General features: G+C 51.0%; 1 protein-coding gene and 1 long non-coding RNA gene across 4 annotated transcripts in view; one reads left to right on the top strand and one right to left on the bottom strand.

Annotated features, from left to right (window-relative positions):
• LOC309851704 overlaps positions 1–9,446 on the bottom strand; it is a 146,762-nt gene extending 137,316 nt beyond the window's left edge. The window contains exon 1 of the long non-coding RNA XR_014304884.1: positions 9,247–9,446. This is a non-coding gene — a long non-coding RNA (uncharacterized lncRNA). The remainder of the gene's footprint in view (positions 1–9,246) is intronic.
• KSR1 (kinase suppressor of ras 1) overlaps positions 1–16,564 on the top strand; it is a 147,595-nt gene that overhangs the window by 57,057 nt on the left and 73,974 nt on the right. The gene's annotated exons all lie outside the window — the stretch shown is intronic.

Below are 16,564 nucleotides of genomic sequence, written 5' to 3'. Positions count from 1 at the left end.
AGGTGTTTAAAAAAGTCTTGACCTGTGAAGTTGTAAATGTCAGGGCATTTTCCATCATTCCTGAAAATCTGGTCGTCCTTGATACACAGAATTGAGCTCTCTTAGTCACCCAAATCAGTGCTTCAGTAATCTTGGCTTGCATTAATTTGTAGGCCATTTATTTAATAGCAGACTGTATCCACTTATTACTTTGGATGGGGCAGTGTACCGTCAAGCAGGCTGTGGACTGCACAAGGGGCTGAGAGATGCTGAAATCCAGACTATTTCCGTTTGCCAGGCACATGTGCTGTGCATGACTGTGCTGTGTCTCCATTAAGGCAGGGGCACCCTCTTTTGACGTGGATCAGGGGCTAGTTCTGGCCCTGACTTTGGGTTACCTAACCTCTCCATGCATGTTTCTTCTTCTTTGGCAAGGATAGCTGAGTTACCACAGGGTAAGTGCCCAGAACTGTGTCTGGCACTTGTTAGGCACCATGTAAGGATTGGCTGCTGTGATTATATTTAATTGGGGAGTGATTTGAGCCTCCTCGGTCTCCTTTTCTGAAGGCTTATCTTGTTGGGGTTGGTATTTGGAAAGGGTTTGGGGCTCTTGATGGCCTACAGTTTGGTCACTGAGCTTCCATTTCCCTCCAAGGATTCTTTCCAAACCTTAAACTTTCCCAGAGTGCATCTGCTTACTCTTAAGGCAACTGACCAGCGTTGCTGGCACCTTCTCCATCTGAAAGGTGATAGCGCAGTTGTGGCCAAGGACATACCCCAGGGAGGCTGGTGGAACTTGCTGTTCTGAATTTTGACTAAATTCTTTTTTTTTTTTTTTTAAGGTTTTATTTATTCATTCGACAGACAGAGATCACAAGTAGGCAGAGAGGCAGGCAGAGAGAGAGGAGGGAAGCAGGCTCCCTGCTGAGCAGAGAGCCCTATCCTGTGCGGGGCTCCATCCCAGGATTCTAGGATCATGACCTGAGCTGAAGGCAGAGGCCTTAGCCCACTGAGCCACCCAGGTGCACCTAAAAAATTGCCTAAATTCTCTTCAGAAAGGTAAGACTGGAAAGCTAGAGGCAGGTTCTAGGGAGAATGAGAGCAGTGCTATCTGATGCAGAACTGTTCTGTGGAGGGTGGGTCCTCACCCCTATCTCATCCAGGACTGCTTTGGAACTGGAAGCTCGTTTCTGGTCCATTTCCTCATTTTGGACACAAGTCAGACCACACAAGATGCATGAGAACAACATTAATGTCTTGGACTGTGACCAACAGCCTAATCCTGGTCATCACCATCTTCAGAAGAAATTTTCATCTTTTCTAGATTTTTAGGCCAGATACCTTTTCAGAGTGTCATCTTTCTGGAATCGAGATCCATTATACACCGGTCTAATGGGAAACTGTTTGTTCTCTGCAAATTCTCTTATTATATCAGCGGTGTGTTTTATAAATTCCTACCTCACCCGTGTGCATCCAGAATGAATTTTGTTTGGTCCCTAAAGAGGGATCTGACTTTGTTGACTTGTGAGAGGGAGCTGATGGGGGCCACTCACCCCCACCAGTGTGTCAAGTAGGTCCTCCGTGTAAGTGAACACAGTTCGTCTTTGAAGGGACCTGAAGCTCCAGAGTGTTTCAGTTATTTGTTAAATAAAGGTCACACAGCTAGATAAGAATGGGTCCAGGATTTGAGTCCTCCTCTGTTGGATCCTAATGTGTGGCCCTGTCTCCTCTCTGGACATACCTGTTCTTCTGCCTTCTGCTGCTTTCTGTCTGCAGTGTCCCCTTCTCCCCCTGAAATCCCGCCTGTCACTCTTTCATTTTGAATCACATTATGTGTTTATAAGGAGAACACATGTTCTTAGAGAAGACACAAAAAGCCTCAAAATAAGATTCTTTAGTTCCAGCGTTTACATGTTGATGTGCTTATTTTGCTATAAACCGTACCTTGACCTCAGTGAAGCTGAAAAAAGAAAAATCATGCCTTAAAAATTGCTTAAGGATCAATTGGGATTATATTGTAAATGTGGTTTCTTGAGTCGTTACCTTGCTGTCATATTCTGCACGTCGCCTGTGTCATTAAATATTCTTTGAAAATGGAATTTGTATTTTAGCCGCTTTCTGCTATCTAAACACACCAAAGTGTAGTTACCCACTTCCCCATGGTTGGCTATTTTAAGTTACACTTCTGTGAATAGCCCTAGGCGCATGCTTAATTGTTTCTGTGGGATATATTCCTAGAAGTGGAAACGCAGCACAAAGCGGGTGTGTCTCTGAGTAAGGCTGCTGCCTGGTTCTCAGAGACCCCCCAGGAAGGCTGGCAGGGCTGCTCAGCGCTCCCACCGCAGCCCACACCCCCGGGACCCTTTGGAGTGGCTCTGCGGTATTTGCTTTCCTTTTGCATTTGCCGGCTTATGATTAAGGTGGAAGGGTTTGTTACAGTGGCGCGGGCCTGTAACTTTCCTTTGAGATGTGCATGTATGTTCGCTTAGCTTGTTTTACTGACCCTGTCACGGGCTGCTCCACGTTTTGAGACCCAGTTCAAAGCCCACTTTTTCATGACCCCTTTCCTGCTCCCTGCTATTGCTCTGAAACTGGAACTTCTTTTTCTTTCTTTCTTTTTTTTTTTTAAGATTATTTATTTATTTATGAGAGAGAGAGAGCACAACCTGGAGGGGCAGAGGGAGAGAGCATCCCAAGCTGAGTGCAGAGCCTGATGCAGGACTCCCATCCCCCGACCCTGAGATCATGACCTGAGTGGAAACCAAGAGTCAGACGCTCAGCCGGCTGTGCCACCCAGGCACCCTTGGAAGTTATTTTTATTTTCAACTTGGAATTCTCATAGCAGCTTGTATCTTAAAACAACTTGTCAAATACCCCTTTGTATTGTAACTTGATATCTTTGGCCCCGACTAGATACCTTTGGTCCCTACTTGAGGATGGGGAAATGGGTCTTACTCATTTCTGTACTACTTGGGGGGCCTGGCACAGTGCTAGGTAACTAGCATGTGCTCGATATTCTTAAATGGTTGGGTGGATGGATACACAGAGTTCTTAAAAACTAAAAAAGGGGGGTGCTGGCTCTGTCAGTAGAGCATGTGACTCTTTTTCTTTTTTTTAAAAAGTATTTATTTATTTGAGATTGAGAGAGAGCACAAGAGTAGAGTGACGGCAGAGGGAGAACAGACATCCCACCGAGCAGGGAGCCTGATGCAGGACTCGATCCCAGGATCGTGGAATCATGACCTGAGCCAAAGGCAGACGCTCAACTGACTGAACCACCGAGGCACCCCAGAGCATGTGACTCTTGATCTCGGGGTTGTGAGTTTGAGCCCCATGTTGGGTGTAGAGAGGACTTAAAAAAAAATCTTTAAAAAAAAAGTCAGCAAAATCAATCTAATGCCGTCTTGTCACATTGGTTTCTTCCTTTCTTCCTCTTTGCTTTCTGAAACTGATAACCTGTCATCTGATAACTTGTCAGGGCTTTCCAGGGGAGGACGGGCATGGTGGCAAGTGGTCGGCTGCCCACCCAGACTTTTCTCCCCATCAGCTTCCGTTTTCCTCTTTTGACAATTTGCAAGGTAATATTCTCACAAATCATCTTACACCATCCGTGCGTAGTACTTCTAGAACATTTGGAGAACGGAAGAGTAGAAGTGAGGAAGTGATTACCTGCGGCCTTCCCGCCCAGAATCGGCAGGCCCATGGCTGACATGTCCACCATGTTTTCTGGGAGCTGCAGTTTCTGGACGCACGGGTTGTTAACTGCCTGTCAGGCAGGAGAATCACCCAAGGAAACATCCCCGTGTTTCTGTAAAATTGTTCAGCAGTTTTATACTATTGTAACTGGTTTTCCCATCGCCTTCTCAGGCCCTGCTTTGTTGGTGGGTCAGTGAGTTGTTCCCACTGTATCCCCTCCTGAACAGGGTGCCTCGTTGTTGCTGCTTTAGCCACCTGGCAGGGGGGACAGACCTGTACCAGCCCTTCCCCTCACTCTCCTCCCTTTGTGGCCAGTGCCCCGTGTGCCTCTCGGTTTGTGTTTCTCAGTATCCGTGTGTAGCAACGTATTGAGAAACGGCTTCCTTTTCAGGAGGAAAACTCGAGTACTTGAGCCTCAAGGAGGCCACACAGGAAAGCAGAATCATGGCCTGTGGGTGTCAAGGCTTGGTGTCGCCTAGCCAGCCAGCCCCTCCTGCCCACCGAGGCCTGGGGGTGCATAGGGATGCAGGGAAGGGGAGGCCTAGCTTTTGGAGGGGCCGTAGGCCTCGGGCCTGGCATAGCTGCTCTCCCCCATAGTAAGCTCTGGTTACTCTCCCAGGTCCCCATGGGAGTTTATAGTGAACACCTGGGTCCATTTTCCAGCTGGTCCCAGACTTGGATCTTGTGTGGCATATCTGTCCTGGGTGAGTCCTAGGGAGCTGCTGGGATAGGAGCAGTTCTGGAATGATCTTGAGCCCCACTTCTCTGAAGAGCTGCTCAGGGCATGCCTTGGGGCCCCTGACGCAGTTACAAAGGTGACGTGTCTCCAAAGTCCAGGGTTGGGGCCGTGGAGGACCACGGCCTGGGTTCACACTCCACCTGACAGTTACTGTATCTCTGTGGCATACTTTCATCCCCACGTGGGAATAATAACACCTCCTCCAATGAAATCAGTTAGCACTTAGAAACTTCTTTAAATAGTCCGTCATTTGCCAGGTAAAAATAGGGCACCAGAGGCCCAGCTAAGCTTCTTGCTCCAGCAGCAGGTGGAACCCATGCCCTCTGCCTTCCAGTAGCAAGGGAAGAGCACTGGACAGGAGCCAGGAGACCAGAGGGCCTCTGTCCTGCACCTGCCTTTTGACTTTCTACGTGACTATGTCACTGCCTTGCCCTGGCCCTTCGTTTTCTTGTTGGTTGTGCATTACATGTAGGAGATGACCTTCAAGGCCTTTCTCATCTTAGAACATCTAGATTTTGTGCTTGAAAGGTATTTCAGCTATCTCAAGAAGGGGCCAGTCCTGCCAACAGCCCCTCCTGGTTGTCGTGGTGTCCTCAAGTCAAGCCCAACTGCAAAGACCAGTGACCAGGAGGAGATCCAGAACCCTTTGGGGTTTGCCTGGAGTTTTCTCTGCATAGGCCAGCTTGCCCCCATCTGGAGGGTCAATTCAAGTATTTGGGGCAGGCGTCGTGGGAGAGCCGACCTCCTTTGGGATGTGAGGCAGGTGCTGTCCCCCATGGGGAGTGGGGCCAAGATGTGGACTGCCCGAGCCTCTGCTCTGTGGGGCTGCACTGTGCCCGTGCCTGCAGAACTCACCACTTGCTCTCAGGTCTGCATGTGAGCGAAATCGGGTCTTGTGCAAGAGCTGGTGTGTATCTCTGTGCTTTGAGCTGTGCTGTCAGATGGCTCATCTGCAGAGCTCTTAGTGGAGCTCTTCCAGTTGGGGAGCCAGCAGGAGGTTCTTGATCTGTCTCCTTCTCTGGACAGGTAGGAAGGAGGAGGATGTGGATTGCACACCCCCGAGGAGGGAAGGACTGTGTGCTCCTCCAGGCTCTGCTGGTTTTCCAGGCCTTCTAGAAGTTTCTGGCCTCCTACTGGCCAGGTGGCAGAGCCTCGCCTGGGTTGGTGCTCTATGTAATATGTCTGCCTGATGCTGGTGGGGCACAGTGGGTAGGGTTTGGTGTGGGGTTGGCCTACAGTAAGATGAAATAGTCCATGGAGTCAGAAGGGGTGGCCTGGGGCTTAAGGTCCACCTGGGTTTAAGTGGTTGGTTCTTGAACCTCTGAGTTCTTACTGATAAATGAGGATCCTCCCACCGAGATGCCCAGCCCTGGCCTGGCTCACAGTAGGTGCCCCAGACACCTGTCTATCAAGGAGGTGATCTAGTCTGTGCTTAGAGCACGGACTCAGCAAGCAAGTAAACTTCCTGGGCTCAGATTTTCATTCTGCCGCTTAGTAGCCTTGTGACTTGGGACTGCTCCTTGGCCTCAGTTTACCCCTCTGTGAAATGGGGAAAGCATTAGGGCCTCTCTCACGTTTGTTACGAGGCGTCAGTGACTTAATATATATGAAGTCCTTAAGGTGGTACCCGGGTCCCAGTAAGCACCTTATCAGTGTTACCATCTGATTTTTTTTACTGCGTCGTGGTCAGTTGATTTTGAGGAGTTCGGCAGCAAGCCCGCTCTGTTTATTTGGAAGTAGGTCCTCTCTCTGTTCAGCTGGAGCTTGTCCAGGGTGGTGGGTAGGCGTGTGTGCATTCTTGCTTGTCGTTGTCTCTGAGCAGTGTCAAGAGGACATCTCCTGATAACAGCCTGTGTGCCAGGCCCGGTGGCTGCTCTGCCCACCCCTCCCATGCTCTCCTCAGCTTGCTTCCTCAGCTTGTATGCATCTCTCTCTCTCTCTCTTTTTTTTTTAAGATACTTAATTATGGAATTTTTAAGAGTAATCTCTGCACCCAGTGTGGGACTTGAACCCATGACTCCACAATCAGAAGTTGCATGCTCCACCAACTAAGCCAACCAGGTGCCCCTGGTTATGTGCATTTTTTTTTTTTAAAGATTTTATTGATTTATCTGACAGAGAGAGAGAGAGCATGCAGCAGAGGGAGAAGCAGACTCCATTCTGGGCAGGGAGCCCATTGTGTGACTCGATCCCAGGACCTTAGGGTCATGGCAGGCGAGAATTTTACCACTGAACCACCAATGGGACCTCAGGGTCATGATTTGAGCCAAAAGCAGACGCTTAACCCACTGAGCCACCCAGGCACCCCAGGGTTATATATGTCTTAATAGCGTTCTGGTTTACCTTCTGCTCAGTCTGCTTGCAGGGGTTTACATAGCACGTTCTGGCTTGTGTGTTGACCTGCTCTTGACCTCCTGGAAATCAAGTGAGAGTCAGGAAGGCCATCCTCTGTCCTGAGTGTATTCTAGCCTCACCTGGCCTTGTCTTCGTCTGCCCCTTTCAGGGCACACATGGGAGTAGCTTGGGATTTGCCATGTAAATGGACTCATTCAGGAACATGTTTAAGATTCTTAAAGCAATAAATATGTCAGAATTTAACAGACTTCCAAGATAGTAATATACTGGAATTTAAAAAAAAAAAGATTTTATTTATTTATTTGGGAGAGAGAGAGTGAGTGTGCGCATGAGCAGGGGAAGAGGCAGAAGGAGAGGGTGAAGCCGGTGTCCCTCTGAGCAGAGAGCCTGACGCCCGGCTCGATCCCAAGACTCCAGGAGGCAGACGCTTAACCGACTGAGTTACCCAGGTGCCCCCAAGTACTGGAATTTTTATGATAAAGATGATAGGAGGTGAGTGTTACCGTCCACCAGGCCTAGGGCTAACTGCTTCACTTTCCCTCCCAGGAAGGTAGTACTATGACTCCCCATATTTTACAGATATGAGAACTGAGACATAGCAAAGTTCACTTAAATTGCCCTTGTTGGGGCAACTGGACAGCAGGTAGAGGTGGAATTTGAACTCAGGTCTGCCAGGTTCTAAGCCTCAAGTCCTTGACCATTCCTCATACTGTCTCTGGCTCACGTTCCTGAGATGACTCCATAGTGACTTTCTGTTATCTGAGCCCTTTCTCACTCTCTGCTAGTGAGCTTGTGGATGACATGAGCCCAGTCAGCGCTGTGTCTGCTGCGGTGTGCAGGGCTCAGGGGAGAAATTCGGTCGTCTTTGGCTGTTGTTTGTTGGAGTGGGTCGTCTTCAGCGGCTCCCGTCTCCCAGAGCTGACGTCACCTCAGCCCCATGGCAGTTCCATCCCAAACTTTGTTTTAACTTCCTCTGCTCAGATAAAATGAGAGCGATGAAGATGTTATAATGAGGAATGCCGTAGGTAGTTGAATGACCATCACAGATCCCTTATGATAAAAGGTATGGGTGGCGTGGTCCAGCTCCGCCCCCCCCACTCCCCTCCTTCTGAGGCATTTGAGGAGTGACTTTGGCAAAACTGACTGTTTGAGGAGTGCTCGGTTTTAATCTATTGACTTAACATCACCCTCGGGGGGGGGGGGTAGGAGGAGACTAGCTCACGGTCAGAACTATTTGGTTCTGTAGCTGCTCGTTCTCCTTGCTCAACGGGGAGACCGCAGCTGCGTTAGTAGTTCGGGAATTGACACCTGCAGTGGGACACTGGCCTTTCCAGGTTCCCCCCATGCCCTGCCCCTGTCTGCCTGTTAGCTGTCAGAGCCCAGCCTTTCCCACAATCGAGGTTGTGGAGAAGGAGATGGAGACAAATATTTGCCGGTCACTTACAGCACGTCAGCTGCTGGCAGATACTATATCGTTTTTGTCTTTACAGCCATGTTTTGAGCCTCCTCCCCCCCCCCCACCCCCTGGCACCTCCAATCCCACTGCCTCATTTACAACAGGAAATAAAGGCTCAGAGACATTGTGTCAGTTGCTCATGGTCCCTGAACTGGTAGGTCCCTTAGCTTAGCGTGGGGGTGAGATTTGAACTTGGATCTGTTTGACACTAATCCCCATGATCTGCTGGGCCCTCTCTCCTTAATAGGGTGGCATGTTTCCTGCACAGACAGGTTGGAGGGGGCCAGACAGTGCCAGCAGCCCTAAGCTGGCTGGTGAAGACTCCTCCGGGGTCTGGCTGCCCTGGCAGTGCCGCCCCTCCCTAGCCCCTGTCTGATCCACCCCGGGGGGCTGCGGGGAAGCTGGAGATGAACTGTCAGAGGGGTGGGCTCTTGTTCTCAGCAGGTCCAGGGTTTCCCTCTGCCTGGGAGAAGGCGAAGGGACAGAGCTCAGGAGTGGGGAGATAGCTGGGGTGGGAGCTGCGTGCGGCCTGAGCTGGCTTCACCGAGCCGGTCAGCTCTCAGTTTCCTGCATTCCACGGGGTTGGCATGCCAAACGTTCCCTGGACAAGCAATCAGGGAAGTCTTGTCTTTATAGTCAAACTGCTAATAAAACATCTCTAGAATTTGCTCCTTCCTCTACACCCACGTTGTCACTAATGAAATTACCTTTTGTTCTCATCACTTGCTGAATGGCGGTGGCTTTTTAATTGATTTTCCTGCCTCTCTGGTTTCTCCACACGCATTTCAATCTATCCTCCGCGTGGTTTCCAGAATGATGATGGTTCAAAAATGCAAATCTGATCAGGTGTTTTCCTTTGCTTTCCTCTCCATGCTGTGAGACCGATTGTAGATGCTTCAGTGTGACCTTCCGGGACCTTCCAGAACCTTCCTGGATCTGCATGTGTGGGCCCTGACCCCTGGGTGACTTTGCTCTCCTGCCCTTTCCCATCCTCTCTACTCTTCGGCTATTGGCCATATACATATATTTAAGTTTCTGCCACGGGCGCCTGGGTAGTTCATTTGGTTAAGCATCTGACTCTTGATTTGGGTTCAGGTCATGGTCTCAGGGTCATGAGATTGAGCCCTGCCATCAGGCTTGGCACTGGACGTGGAGCCCACTTAGAATTCTCTCTCCCCCCCCACCTCTCTCTCAAACAAAACAAAACAAAACAAAACAAAACAAAACAAAACAAACTTGTCATACTCTGATTTTGTTCACAATGTGCCCCCACCCGAAGTGCCTTCTCTGTCCCTTACCCTATGTGCCATACCTCACAGCTCACCCCAGCCTGTTGCTGCCTTCCCAGGACTGTAGCATCACACCCCACAATTAGACCCAGTCTCCTTGGGATCCCACAGCAAGTACTTAAACCTCTGTTGCAGCAGAGGTGACATGCTCCACGTGACATCAGCTGTCCCCTGGCTTGTGGGTCCAAGAAACCCCTATCATAGCCCCAGTCAGAGGTCTCACATGACTGTGGATGAGACAATACACTTAAAGTGCAGAGCACTTTAAATTGGAATATCCAATTTAAAAATCAGTCCAGGCTTATGGTAAAAACAGTCTTGGAATACAAAAATGACTTCCAATTTTATAGATCATAGACCAACCTAAACAAAGATTAAACTATAAAACTTAACAGAGCATGGGGGGGGGGAGCATCTTTGTGAATGTGGGCTTGGCAAAAATTGCTTAGGAAATGAAAAGCACAAACCGAAAAAGAAAAAGAAAAAAAAAAAAAGAAACAGGCAAATTGGACTTCATGAAAACATAGCTGCTCTTTGAAATTTGGAAGGACGTTTGGAGGTATGCCTCTGGATAGCATGTGGTCCCAAGAAGACTGAAGGGATACTTTTTCCTTTTGCAGGTTTTCTGAAAGCCAACAGGAAGCCTTCGGCTTAGAAACATGAAATTAAATAAAAGCTTTAGAAAGAGGTTTGAGATAGCGTGGGCATAATTAGCATTAGCAGAAAGGACCACTCTACTTTGCAAGTAACAGAAAATGTGACTTCAACAAATAGGCCATTAGGTTTTTTCTGTAGTGAGAAGTTGGGGGTTAAATGGCTTACGTGTTGACAGCAGCTGAACAGTGCTGCTGTCTCTGATTCTCTGGATCATTCTGGGCAGTCCGATCTTTAAAGCAGGAAGGAGGTGGTGGACAGCCCCAGAGCTTGCCCCCCTTGTGAGGAAAGCAGACCCTTCCCAGCAGTCCAGTGGATGGGGCCTTGCATCCCACTGACCGGAACTGTCACACACAGATCTACACCACAGCCATGCTGGGAACCCCCCCACCTATCCCATGGGAGTCTAGGCTGGGCCTCGTGTTAGTGTGGTGTGAAGTCGGCGTAGACAAACACTGACTCAGACCAGTTTATCACTGGGCACGGTGACAAAACAAAATCAGCCTGGGAGTGAGGAGCAAGTCAGGAATGGACATTAGATAGGTCATGGGCAACGCCGAGGCAGAGGCCGTCATCATTTGGGGGCGTTTGCTATCACATCAGTTGACCTCTATCAACTGATTGACAATTGTGGCATTCACTTGCTCTTGACCCCTGCTCCCTCCGTAGCCCTTTCTCCTTGTCTGTGGTTGCTAGGCAAACAATCCTGCTCCTGGAAAAGAAAGCCTTTTGTATCCCTGGCATACAGCACAGTATCCTACACACGGTGCTCTCAGATCAGAATTTGAAGTGCCTCCTCCTCTCCCATCCCATCCTTCTAGAAGCTTCCGGGAGACAAGGTTTTTAGGATAGTTAAGGGGGTGGTCCCGTCGGCTGGATTTCGTCTTTGGGTTAGGTTGTGCCCTCTGCTTTTTTTTTCTAGGCCTCCATTTAGTAATTCGCACCTATGTCCTCTCCAGTATTACAAATGTCAGGACATCTCTGGGATTACCTTTTGCACTTGACGGGTTACAGACCAAGCCATGCTCTGGGCCTGGTGAGCTTCAGGCAGGCAGATGGAGTTGAGTGAGTGAACCGAGACAAAGGTGGTGTCATTTTGGAATCTGGTTTGTGGATAGCACCTGTGTCTGCCCTCCCCTGCATTTCCCACCAAGCATTGAGACTGTGTTGGGGATGGCCTGCTTTGCCTCCCACAACTCTCCCGTGAGGCCTGTTCATGGGTAAGTCGTCTGTCGCCTTGCCCTCGGTGGCTTAGGACTGTGTTGTGGTGCTGGCCTTGGGAACACATCTCCTGACCGGTTGTCGCGTGATTATAGATAGAGATAGATTATAGATAGAGATAGATAGATTATATTATATTATAGGTAGGATTATAGGATTATAGATGGAGAAGTTCTCCTTCCTTTCCCTCTTGCAATCACGGGAGGCCCAGGGCAGTTAAGGGATGAAGCAGGTGTCTTGCTTTCTCATGATTTAGTCCTTTTTGTCCCACAGTCCCCGCCTAGGACTGCTGGTTCAGAAACACAGAGTCCTGGGAGCTTCTAGGATTAAACTGGGGCACGAAGCAAAACGGGAAAGGTAACCCCGAGACGCTTGCTCCAGCAGCTTGCCAAGTGAAAAGTTGCTTTCCGAAGAGCACATGCTTTTGACTCACCCATGGCTTCTCAGGTGGAGACTGTCTGAGGATATTGAGGTCAGGGAACTACCTTCCTCTTCCAGATCTTCCCTGTCAAGTGTCATGACCGCTGCGGAGCCTGCGACGGAAGAGGGGGTGTTGCCTAGCAAAGCCCCGTCTGGAGCCATCCATGGCCCGGCTCCAGCTCTCTCTTTCCCAGGAAGCTTTGTGTATGCCTCCTGGTCACAGCTGGCTCTGCCTTCCCTGCATACTCATACCTAGTGCAGGGGCAGTAACAGCCGGTGCTGTTATCTAAGGGGGGCTGCTGATCGCACATGATTCTGGATGGGGTCACCAGCCCCAGGCAGGCACTCACATCTGTCACCGATGCCGGAGATGGAGCCCATTTGGTCTCAGCCTGGGCCCGAGGCTCCCATCTGCAGCCTTTTGTCAGGCCTCGGAGTCTGCGGCTCCAGGGGAGTCAAGGGAGGGCAGGGAGCCCTAGGTTCCCAGTTGTGGCCACATCCTCTCTGGCCTCCTTGGGAACGGCTCCACTTGTGGTCTGGGGCAGACTTGTTTGTTTGTATTTGAAGTTCCCCGACTCTGAGTTTGACGTCAGGGCAGGGTTGCTAGTGGAAGGCTTGGCGGGGAGATTGTCTCCGCACGAATGCACATGGCTGTCAGCGTCCCCAGGAAAGCATGGGCGCAGGACAGAGCTGGGTAGAGGACCACTGGTTGCAGAAGGCCCAGCCTGGGGATTGAGGTCACTTGCTCTTCTCCTGGCCCTGCTGGCTTGGCAGTCTTGTTTCCTGGGCCCTTTGCTTGCCAAAAACAGCCCTTCTGGGTCCCCTTGAGGGCTCTGGGGGGCTCAGCAGTGTAGGGGACCCAGGGCTGCCTCTGGTGCTCTTGGAACTGTGGGCTGTGGTCGGCCTGTGCCCACATGTGGAGCTGGCAGCTGCGTCACGACCTCCAGAGGCTTCCTTACGTTCTCAGAAATCATTTTGCAACACGTTGGCCGTGGCAGCCAAAGCAGACGGCTTCGCTGGCTGGGCTGGCAGGAAGTCCCCAGAAGTGCACTCCGGCTTTGGGGAGGGGGTGGGAAAAGTGAGAGGAACAGCCCTAAGGCCCGGGCAGGGCCAGAGATGCCTGAGAAGGAGCGGCTGTTTCAGGAACTATCTAGGGAAGATTGGAGTAAGTCTAAAGAACTTTAGCAACTCCCTGGAGTTTGGGACAGGGTGGACGGGGGCTGGGCACTAGCAAAACCTGCTGTCAGCATCTTCTTAAAGAGTACGGTGTTGCCCACCTGGAGGAGGGAGTCAGGGTCCTATAGGTGTTGGTGAGCTAGAGGCTGGTCCAAAGTGGCCATCCAGGTGCCTCTTACCTTACTCTGCAAAGATGCTGGGATAGCCTTGAAAGGGGTGGCTCTAGATACTGGGTAGGGTGGTGGCTAGTTTTGATGAATTCAGAGCTGGTTTGGAGCTGGGGATGGGGTGTAGCTCAGAAGATAGGTTTTGCAAATTAGGATTGGAGGTGGTGGCTCACTTGGGTGAGTGGACACATTTGAAGAGTGGGGAAGTCTGGGCCTTTTATTCAGACGATTTGGTGCCTATAGCGGGCTGGGCAATGCTGGATTTGGGGCTTCTGACCACAGGAGAGGATTACAAAGCTCTCGGTACCCCAGTTCCTCATCTGTAAGATGGGAATAGTGAAATACACCTGCAAGGCTTCTGGGTTTAGCATTTGTGGTTTGACTCTTTGTGAGTGACCCTAAGCAATGGACTGTACTTGCCGGTGAGAGGAGGCTGGGCTTAGAACCGCACACTGCTGCTTGCAGGGAGGGCTGGTGTCCCTTAGTGAGTGAGCCTAGCAGGCTGCCCAGCATCCTCATCGCGACACGGCTCTGTTGTTTTCCACTTGATGTCGAGCACACAGTGCTTCCACCAACGGTCCAGAAGGGTCTGTGGTGTCTTCATTTATGCCGGACTGTGTTTTTTGGGGAGAATGATAGAAGCTGAGAGGGACGTTGCCAGCTTTGGGGTTACGTGAAGGTTGGGACATGAGTCCCGTGTGTTCACGGGTCTACTGCAATTCCTACCTCCTGGGATTTTCGTTGAGGATCCAGGGAGAGAAGGTGATAAGTTACTACATAAATAGAAGAGGTCCTTCTAACTCAAAGGCTGATAACGGAATAGAGATAGGACATTCATAATTGAGAGAGCCCGTTGCCGTACGGCGGAATCTGGCGACCATCCCTGTCTGTGCCCGGGATTCATGTGTCCATTTACCTTTCAGACTTTCACATCTGTCCCCATAGACTGAACCTTCTGCCCTGCTTGACCCCTGAAAACCGGCGACACTGAGAAGGGCAGACATCTGCTCCAGTGGTCAACGCCTGCGGTCAAGTTAGGGTTACAGATGTCCTGCATCTGGCTGCTTCCATAGCCTGGATCACAGATTGGGGGTCAGCCAAAAGGGGACCTCCCCATCCCGGGTGCTGTAGGGAGGGTTGGGGGTGGCTGACTTTTATTTCGCAGAACCAGTTGTCTGCAAAGCCACGGATGCTAAGAGCACCCTAGGTAGTGAGCCCTTCGTATGTTCTAGCTGTCGGCCTGAGCATCTTGCACAGGTGAATCCCATCGTTGAGTTTTCAGCAGAGCTGTGGAGCATGTGCTGCTCCCTCCAGTCTATAGGTGAGGAGACTAAGACGGGGTAACTAGTCATGGCCACCCCACTGGTGAGTGAGAATACCACGGCTGGACCTTCCATTTACGTGGCTGCTCAGTCTGTGCCTCCCTCTCCAGGTGATGGAACTGTTAACAACAGGAGGCATGGCCCCCGATTGGCTGGAGCAGGTGCCAGTGGTACACAGGAGGCATGGGCGTGTTTGTGAACCTGGGTAGGGTGTCTGCCCGGACATGACCACCGCACCACCCAGCCAGTCAGACCCAATGGCCGGCCCTCATCCCACTGTCTGGTGGGAGCCTGCGAGAGTTTTCTGCTGGGATGCCCATTTCACCAGTGGTGAAGGCGCTAGTAGCCCACCCCGCTGTGACTGCTTCCAAAGGATGTCAGGACTCTGGCTGTAGCTGAGTGCATGTCTCAGGGTTGCCTGTGACAGCTGGGATGCTCTCTCTCTGGAGGGTGGTCTTGGGAGCTGTGGACGCCTACACAGAGGCACGTTGGACGAACTTTGAGCAGAGCCGACGTGGAAGGCCTCTCAGATTCCCCTTGAGTTCTGAGAGCGGCTTCTTGTTCTGTGGAAGTTTCTCTCTCCTGTGCTTTGGGAGCTCTGACAGGTGTCTGCTCTCTGGGGATATCTGACAGCCTCCCCCAACCCCAACCCCACCGCGACGCCATGCTTACGGCAACCTCCGTTTGGGAGATCTGTGTGAGAGTCACGCTAGAGCAGCTACAGGGGGCAGATTCTGTTATATTTGCCTTTGATCGGTATGCCAGGTGAGGCAAGGGGCCCCCGAGTTGATGCCGCTGTGCTCCAGCCATGTTCTCTGGTGCTATCATGTGAACCTGTGAGCCCTCCGAGGAGAGGCGGGGCGCATGTGAGCTGGAGTCAACATGGGAGCCAGGTCCTGGCCCTCATGCCTTTAAATGAATGTGCCCGATCTCTGGGTTCCACCAGCATTGTCCTGAGGACCAGTGCCAGCCATCAGGGTCTTCTTTAAAACCCCCCAGTCTCTGAAATGGGTACAGTCCCACCCACACTGCCCTGTTGCCCAGAGAGGTTTTAGGAGAACCAGAAGGCGTGGCTTGGTGAGGGCGCCCCACTGAGTGCAGGATCTCCTTCTTCTAGGCGCTTTGCTGAACATTTACCTCCCTGTTTTCTCCTATAAATCTCCACAATAGCCTCTTGAGGTAGATCAGTCCTATTTTACAGGTGGTGAAATGAAGACCGACCGGCTAGATTTGTGTCCACTCGCAGAGGGAGTGTGGTGACAAGGGGCTGAGAGGCCAGGACCGTCTGTCCTGAGGCGGAGTGCCGCCTCTTAGATATGGTTGGAGTAACCAACAGTAATGTTTTAGGACCTGTCTTTTTTTTTTTTCTTATTCCAAGTAGTATTATATATGGTGACTCTCTTGGCCCCCATTTGTATGAAATGATACCCTTTTCATAGGTGGTGAGGTTGAAGCTGAATGAAGGGGGATTTCCCAAGGTCTTTGATCGGGGTCGGGGGGAGCACCTCCTGTGTACCCTAGTGGCAGGTACTACTTACCAGCTGCAAAGCCAGGCTGAATGTCGGGATAGGAGTGGGACATACATTCAGTGTAGCAAAAACATATTGGGGGCAGGGTGTGAGACGTGACCTCCAGCCCACTGTCCTCCGTGGTGGCCAGAGAGCCAATGACTCTTTCCTCTTGCTGCTGGTCCCTTTGCTGAAACCCCAGGTGCTTTTCTATTCCGGAAAGTTTATATCTTGTGGTTTCGTGGTTAAGAAAAAAATGACACTGTCCCTGAACGGTCCCCTTGTTGGCCCCTGGGCTGACAGGCCCCCCACTGTGGTTTGTCTGGCAAAGAAGCCCCCGGGGACTGTGACCAGCTTTCCAAAAAAGTGAGGCAGGCTTGTCTCCCGCAGCTAGAAGCTGCTGCACCTGGGGTGAATCCTTTGTGAATGAGAATAGCTTGGCGACTTTGCAGAAACCAAACGTGTAGGTGTGGTTTTCTTTATGAGCTCTGGAGGGGGGGGGGGGGAAGAGAACCAGCTGCTGGGACATCAGACCTGCTGGCAAGTGGGTCACCATGCGCCCCTGGGTGTCTTCTTGCCTTG

This window comes from Mustela nivalis (assembly GCF_964662115.1).
Source record: "Mustela nivalis genome assembly, chromosome: 17".
Classification (NCBI taxonomy): Eukaryota; Metazoa; Chordata; class Mammalia; order Carnivora; family Mustelidae; genus Mustela; species Mustela nivalis.
This window is presented reverse-complemented; position numbering and strand designations above follow the sequence as displayed.